Raw genomic sequence first — 9,332 nt, 5'->3', positions numbered from 1 at the left:
AAGATATATACCAAGAAAAATAGCTTTCGAGCTCAAATTAGTATTACATTTCCATTGCATTTGTTTTCTTAATTTTTAATACATGTGAGACTTAATGTTAGTTACTAGTTAATTAATTTGAAAAATGCTACAAGTGACGCTCTGAATTAATTTTTAATTAATTAATTTCAAAGACATACATTATCAAATTGAACAAGGGCTCCAGTTCTGTAACTCCTGCAGTACCTCAAGAAAATACTATTGGCCAGTAAAAAAATGGATATGATGGTAAAACAGATCAATTTTATCTCTTTACCCTTCTCGACATCTATGCAAGCAAAGAGAAACTCCCTATTCTATTTTCTCCCTAAAAATAGATCTGATCATTTCTTCCCATTTTCCTCTATAAACTCGATAGAGTTGTTCGCTTTATTACCATTCAGTAAAAACTCTTTTACGATTATCGTAAAAAAATAATTACAAACAATAATTCCAAGATATTGAGACTTTAGAGGCAAAGAAAGAACAAATTGAAAAGTCACATTAGTGACACGTTTAAAGCAATAATTAAACTCATAATTTCTCTTGAACTTAAAACTAACATGGTGAATAAAAGATCGTTCATTAAAAGAATGTTTAAAATAAAGTAAATTTTGGTTTGTGCAAATTAAATTCAACATAAAAAGAATTATATGTAGCTTTGCACAAAATATGTCATCCATTGAAACAAGCACGTTTAGTAGATGGAATGGTCATTCCTTTTTAGGAATATGAATGAGTAATTCTTGGTATATAAGAAGTATGAATGGACTGACCATTCTTCTTCTTTTGTTTAGTAATAACTTTTGATGTTTTTACTGGAATTAAATCAAAATTCTTAAAATATTCAAGCCCCAAAAATTATTTTCCAAAAAAACCACTCTTATTATTTTTTTACACCCAAACACTTAAGGAAAAAAAAATCATCACAACAAAGGGTAGCCAAGTCCAACCGCCATAACAAAACATCAAGGGTGATGCGATCACCCCCGGAGCCCCTTGAAGTGGACACAACTATCTCCTGCAACTGGGGTTAGTCACGAACACCCCCGAACCATGAGGTGGTCTTGGCCACCCCCATTGACACCGAGAGTGGTCACACCACTCCAGTATTCTATTAGGATAGCATGCCACTCAAAGAATATTAAGATTTGTTATTTTGTTATTATTATTATTATTATTTTTTTTTAAAAAAAAAAAAACTCTATATTTGACTCAGCAATATTAGCATTTAGGCCTTAAAAAGCTCTCTTACATAACCCAACACGTGAAATATTTAATTTAAATAGAGATGATTTGACGGAGTCAGGGTTCGATCTCATGACCTTTAGTTATAATATCATGTTAAATCGCCAATTATTCCAAAAACTTAATCTTATAAAAAAAGATAAATTTAATCACTTAATCATTACTTTAACACTGAACATTTCTTGCTACCAAGTTTGCAATTGTCTCTCAATAACAATGAACACAATAAAATTCATCTCCAATTTCTCGAAAAAAAAAAAAAAAAAAAAAAAAGATACTATTTAAAATAATGAAAATATCACAAGAAAGACCCCAGAAAAAAGAACCTCAGATCAACCGCTACCAAATTACATAGGAAAGCAACACAACATATGATTATTCAAAAAAAAAAAAAATTCTCATTCCAGTTTGCAATAATTCAATTTTTTATTAAGAATTTACTTAAAAAAAAAAACCTTACAAAAAAATAAGCTAATAAATTAATAATTTAGGTAATCGAGGCTTTTGGAATAAATCAACGCATTGATTAATCAATGTCCTGCACTGTATCAAGTCAGCCTGCATCTCTCTTCCTACCCCTTCTCCGCAGATCGAGCACAACACGTTTTTTATTGTTCTAATGTAATGTCCTATGTTATAAGAGCAGTCAACAAGTTTGAAGTCTAGCTCGATTGGTAGTTATAATGAGGTAGAGATTATTAGTTGAACTTTTTTTTTTTTTTTTTCTTTTGTTTTTCTTTTCTTTTGTGTGGACATGTCAAAAAAAAAAAAGAAAAAAGTCAACAATCTTTTTTTCTTTTTCTTTTTTTCATTATAATTTTCTAAGTTGAGAAAAATAAATGAAAAAAATATATATATAACAACTCAAATAATCCCACTTCTCTTCAAGGTTCCAAATTCTTCTAAACCAAATATTCCAATAAGAACTTTATAGTTTTCCAAAACTTTCCAACCAACGGCAGGATTAGATAGATTTAAATATGATCGATCCGATTAGCACATAGGAATGCATGATACAAAATTCAAAAAATTAGATTAAACCTTTAATCATGTCACGATTGATCGAATTAGTGCACTGAAATAATACAAAATTCAAAGAGTACTTTAAATTATCCTTCAGTCATATCGCGTGAAACACTTTTATATACATTAATTGTATATAAATATAAGTCATGTATACTTACACAATATGTCCGCATGTGGTGCAACACTATTCTATATAGATTTTTTGGTTATAATTTTTTTGATATGTACGTCCACGTGCTCTTTAATTTGTGGCACCAGACCAATTAATCTAGCAGATTTCTCTGCCTAGGCATCGCATTATTCTAAGGGATTTTTTTTTTTTTTTTTTTTTTTTTTTTTTTTTTTTTAAGTATGGGAAATATGTAGAGAATTGTGATACTCAAAATTTGCTCACTAAAGCAATGAATTTTATTGTGACAATTGAATCAATTCCACTAAGAACCAGAGAATTTTCTTAATTCGGAGATGATCCACTATATTTTTTGCCTTTTCTAAATGTCCAAAAAAATTTCATGATCGCTTCCTTAAGTCCGACTGAGCCATAATCTAACCTAGCCCCACCAGAGCATTAATGGGAATCCAAGGTGGCTAATACTAATTAGGCATATGTGGGAATTCTCCATTGCAGAAGTTCAAACCCACGCCCTAACAACTTGGGAACTTTCTTGCGCCATTGAATCACCACCCTTGTTGATCATGTGCTGCTATTTTTGCTCCCTTAATTATGTGCCTCACATACCATGATTGGAGTACCTTTGAGCACCGTCTTCGAATCATCAATCAATTGTTGTATCGACTTTAAGGGTGTGCTTCCATCCATTGGATCATATTCTAATACCCAGGTTTCTGTTAAATTTCATATCCTTCCATGCGGCATATGCTTCAGCAATTGTAGGGTCAACTATATAAGGTTTAAAGGAGCACATGGTTCCCAAAACGTTATCCTCATGGTCTAACAATTACACCCAGACCCATCATCTTTCTAGATCTTTGCATCCCCATTAACTTTTATTACTCCACAAGGTGGAATTATCCATTTCGGTGTTACTGTATTTCGATCTTGCGCCACATTATTTCTTAATTACCTGTTGCACGCTACATAAAATCCTCCACTGACTCCTTTGCACTACTGTATTTCTGCAAAGCCATATTCTTCTAGTTATTGTACCATAAGACATTCTATGTCTTCCTTCTCAAGTTTCTCTAATAGTTCGCACACGATCTGGAGAAAGTCTTCACCCTCGCTGGGGATTTTTTGAATTTTTCTAATATAATTCCCTCATACATCATTTGATGATGAGCTTTGCTACGAAATAATATTAGCCGGTTAACCACTAACGGTTAGTGAATTTTACTAACCATCTAAGCGGTTACGGCTAGTGATTTTAGCTAATAATCACTAGCTATAACTGTTTTTTCACTTCTAAGTACCCACAAATTGAGCACAGTTAAGGAGTCTTCAACAATATTTTTTTAAAAAAAATTAAATTTTCTTTGGTCGGCAACAAATTATTGTATGCCTGTCGTAATAAAAGTTTGGCCACTCTTGGGACATTTGGTTGCCATATCATCTTCAACAGTGCTCTATATAAAGAGGTGGTAGTGCTTTCTCCTGCATCCTACATGCTGGTTCTATTCTTTTCTAGATGGTGTACACTTTTTACCGAAAATTCCCCATTGGACGTATCTATCCAAATCAATTGATCAGTTTGTGGATTAGGTTTAATTGCCAAACTATATATAGATCCTCTCAGATTCACTTTCATTAAAAATCTCCTTAATAAGTGACATTTTCTGCACCTTTTGTCTCTTCATCTCTCTTACATGATTACATCTCTTTCCAAAAGCAAATCCTTACCGATGGATTGCACCGCAAAAATTGACAGATTAAGGAGCCATTTGTTTTCCCAAATTTTTATGCTAGACCCATATATACTTCACTCTCCAAACTGCCCTGATTTTAAAGATTCTTTAACACTCCAAATAATCCTCTAAAAAATATTTCACGCTGGTAGTCAGCTATAGGAATATTCCAAATAACCCTTTATATATAGGACCTCTTAGACAAGACATGAATGATGTTCAAATCCTTAGTTTTAAAAATTAACATTATATATAATATAGATCGATAGTGATATTTGTACAACTTCTATAACAGCTCCCATCTATTTTCTAATATATAATGTCAGATAATTGAGTATGTACTGGATGATTAGTAGAGTATGATTTTTTTTTTTTTTTTTTGCATGGTAGAATGAATCCTAAATTAATCTCCTTCAATCTTCATGATTGCTGAAAAAAGCCACTAGACTACGTATACACGATCATTGGTAGACGACATTGACTGGCTAGTATATATAGGATAGATTTTTATTAATTCTATTTAGATCCGTTTGACCATATTCTTTAGGCAATCAAGGTGTTGTACGTATAAAGACCACAAGCAAAAATTCAATACCCAAAAAATAATTTAAAAAAGAAGAATCACAACGGTAGCTAGCTTACGTTTGTAGTGTTGATAATTAAGTTGTTTTTGCTCATTTGGCTTATACAATTACGTCTGCTGAGAGGAACACATGCATAGTTCCAATGACAATGATGAAAAAAACAAATATTATGTAGCCTTTCATCACCAGCTTAATGAATTTGATAAGGACACCCCACCAATTCAATAAGCTAAGACCCTCTCTCCGAACCGGACTCCTAGCTAGCTAGACAGATTGTGACCGGAAAAGACATCTAAACAAAACAAACAAAACAGGATGACTTCCTGTGTTCGGATAAGGAACAATGATATTGCGCAACAGAGTATGAGGGTTTTCCTGGACATGTATGTTCACGTCCATTTCAATCTGATTACTTGCCCATTTGGATTGATGTTTAATTTGTTCCGAGAGTTACGTTGCATGTCCTTATACATATGCCAATATTGCCATTAGGTCATGTTTCTTAAACGTGTAATAAATTGCCCACTTGCTAACAGTGAAAGAGCCTATAATATTGAACTAAATATACTGCTTTGATTTTAGTATTTATACTTAGTTGGACGTTTGTGTTAGGTTTTGAACAGACTCATGAGCAACCTAATTCATGAAGATGCCTGCTAGCTTCTTCATGTTATATAATTCACTTTGGATGTTTGCTTCTTTTGTTTTGCCTAGTAGTGCTTCTGGTGGGCATGCAGTGAAATACCTAAATTAACATATAATATAAGAAATTAACCTACATTTTTTATACATATATCATTATGTGTGTACCGGCTGGGGATAGGAATTAACTTTTTCAGGATAACATTGAAGAATCAATTCATTTCAACATTCAATATTTGGTGAACAAATTGCACCAAAAAAAACCCTATACCAATATAGGTTTAAAACTCGTATAAATAAGAAGAAGAAGAAGAAAAAAAAAAAAAAAATGTTAGCTTGTATAGTTGACTACCTAATCAATGAGCCTGATGATCATTATTTATTAGGTAAGGATTCTTTACCCTATTACAAACTAACGAATATCGTTTAATTGATAAGAATTATCTACTAAAATAGTTACCTAAATGAATTGACACGAATGATTACGAACTTCCCTATCTGCCTATATATATATATATGTTCCTATAGGTAGTTGTTGAAGTTGCTCATTCACAACATCTAATCTACCCTCTAAATTATGAACACGGCATATCCCAGGAATCTTGCAGACTTGCGGCACAAATCAGACCGTACAATCGACATCTTTATCTTCAGCGTTGGCATTGTCATCTTCAGTAGATGAAAACAGTACCAAGGATTTGGAAGATAGAGCGCTATTGCTTTGTTTCAATCTCCCACCGCAATCTTCAATCTGACAAGAAATAAAAAGCACAACCCTACTAAACAGTGAGATTCTGCTATATATATATGCTTTTCATTAATTTAATATTTATCATTTATGGCTGAATTGTCTTTAGCGACCGTGAATGTTGGTTGAATTATCAGTGTTCACCGTCACTACAATCATCAATCATGTGCCTCTGGGTGTTCCGAAGAATAAATGGTGAACTTGTTTTCTAAGGCTTCTTTCATCTCACTTCAAATGGAGAGAAGCAATTGTTACATTTAGAGTTCTTCGATCTATTTGTATATTTAAGAATGTTGTTATTATTTTTAGGAGTTCTCATTAGTTATTGCCTTAAGATATAATTAAAGGTAAAAGTGTAATATTGTATCAAAGTTATCTAAAAGTCTTAGCTTTATTTTTTTATTTTTTATTTTTACTAATAAATAAATAAAAGGTTCCTCCTTAATTAACCAATTAGTTTTTCAAGACAATTTTTATTGGTTTATATGGCAGGTACTACTTAATTTTCTCTTTAATTTTTTGGCCCCCTTTTGTTTTCTTCGTCCTTTATTGTTGGATTTGATTTATTTTGTTTGTTCTTATGTATGATACAAAAGTCCAACACATACTTCACCTGACTAATTATTAATATTTGGCAGTAAGTATCTATCATTTCATATAACAAAGAGTGTAGCATTCCCTACCCTAGGCCTAAGTTACTCCTTAGGCAAGCCCAATTTGGAGATGGACTTGAAATGTGCATATCCGTTTAATTGGGCCTAATTAAGTTAATTAAACTAGCAGATTAATCAAAAACCTATTAAACATGGGTTAAAAGTTTTTAATTCCTAAACATATTGTGAAGATGACATGTTGCTTAATGGTTTGAGGTGAGGTGGCACATGGGGATCGAAGAGTTTGAATCCTCATGGGGCCACATCACCATGGTTCTTTAAATTGATTTTTTTAGGAAAAATATATATCTACAATATTTCCTAGCATATAAAACCATAAAAATCCTCTCAACATTTTCTCAACCTCTCTTTTTCTCTTCAAAATTTGTGCAACCTACTTCTCATTCACTCTTTCGTTTTAAAATTTAAATCAAGCACACAAAAGGAATGAAATTGAGATTGTTTAGGAAATTAGCTAGCAGCTACTACCAAGGTGATATAATGTCTATATTCATCAGTTATTCCATTCATTAATCAACAACTCGGATTATTATTTTGAGAAATTTTGAATTAACTACGTAAATATATAGCTTAATTATTCAATATATTCTACTCATACACTCACCTTTTTTTTTTTCAAATTTTTTTTTTTTTTGCATGAGATAATTATGAAATAAAAATATAATTTTTAGCTTTACTCATAAAAACCAACAAAAAAAAAAAAAAAAACAGAACAAACGCGAAGTAAAAAAAAAAATGTGAGGGGGGACAGAAGTTAAAAATGAACCACCTAATTAGTGATGATTTGTTCTGAAGCCTTTATCTCAGCCGTAACTAAATTCAATGCATTAACCCTTTTCTGCTGAAGTACTGCTGTGCAAAAGCAAGCTGCCCAAGATCAACAAGGGCACCAAAACTCTCGCAAGATTTTAATTGCAAATCCTGGAGATTGGTTGTTTTGGAGAGTTGGATTGTGCTTATTTTTCACCAGAACAGCTGGTCTGTCAAAATCACCAATATAATATTTTTTTCATCATCTCCTTAGCAGAATCACTGTGGCCAGCAAATTCAAACTCATCTGTATAGCATCCTTCTTCTCTGCAAAAGTTTATATAAAGTTTTAGCCTTTTTCATGGTTGCTGAGACACTAGTATTAATATTATCATCATTAATATTAAATAAAAGACACTAACACGAAGAGATTGCTTATCTGTGGATGATACCAAAGCTTCATCACCTCCTGGATGATCGTCCAGATATATATATGGGGTGACATCGTGAGTAGGCCAAAAGATGGCCAACTATGGGCCTATATGAGAGGCAATGTACAAGCCAACTATGGCCAAAATAAAAAACACTATGGGTTGAAATGAGACCAATTATGGGCCTAAGATGAGTTTGAATCTTTAAACAATATCACAAAAGCCAAATAAATTGGGCCAACTATGAGCCTTAGATGGGTCGTAAGCTTTAGTTGGTCTATGAGCTTAAGAACAGGTGGATGAGTTGCAACGATGGTGGTTATGTGTTGGAGGTATGGGGAGGTTGGTGTTGGCTGTTGGACCAATCTCCAAATGGGAGATTGTTAGACTATGTGGAGCCAAATTTAATTTGTATCTGCCTCAGTTCGTCATTGGAAGCCCTACGGTTTAAATGCAATTTTTTTTTCCTGAAGATTAGTCGATTTTAATTAGGGTTTGTATGGATGTATTATTGAAGTCTCATGTATTCTCTCAAAAATAGTGAAACCTCACTGAAACTATATGGACGTAGCCTTTAGTAGAATCACATAAATCTTTGTGATTGCTTGTTTTATGCATTCTTCTAATTTTCGCATCTCACCAATTATAAGATTAGGACTCGTTTGGTTCGCAAATTGGGTATTCCGTTAGGAAAAAAAATAGCTATTACTAGGAATAGAGGAGGGAGGAATGGAATAATTATTTATATTCCTAAGTTTGGTAACAACATATGTATTCTAATGGGAGTTGAACCAAAATTACCAAAAACTTCACTCTTCTTTTAAAAACAAAAAACAAAAAATTAAAAAACCTAAAATTACAGCCACCACCCCTGCATGACCTCGGGGTGGTCACACCACCCCCGAAGCACCTTGGCGTGGACCCCCGAGGTGCCTCGAGGGTGGTGAGACCACCCCCTATGGATCTAGGGGGTGGCCTTGGCCACCTCCGAGGCTCGTCAGGGGTGGCCTTAGCCACCTACGATGGCATTGGGGGAGGCCAAGTCCACCCCCACGACGTTTAGGGGGTGGCCGCGGCCTCACCCCTTCACCATCGGCGATGGCCAGGCCACCCCCGATGAGTCTCGAGGGTCCACCCCAAGGTGCTACCAGGGTGGTGCGACCACTCCCAATTCATGCAAGGGGGTGGCCGGCCACCCAATGGGGTTGCCGGCAATCCTTCTAAATCTAGGTATTTCTCTTTTCTTAAAAAAAAAAAAATCGGTTTTTTTAGAAATAGTTGTCCAATCCTTCAGAATAGCTATTCCTCTCATTTTTTAGAGGAATGGCTATTCATGTGTATAAGAGAT

Source organism: Corylus avellana, chromosome ca7 (assembly GCF_901000735.1).
Source record: "Corylus avellana chromosome ca7, CavTom2PMs-1.0".
NCBI classification, from domain to species: Eukaryota; Viridiplantae; Streptophyta; class Magnoliopsida; order Fagales; family Betulaceae; genus Corylus; species Corylus avellana.
The sequence above is the reverse complement of the archived record's forward strand: the minus strand, read 5'-3'. Positions refer to the sequence as shown.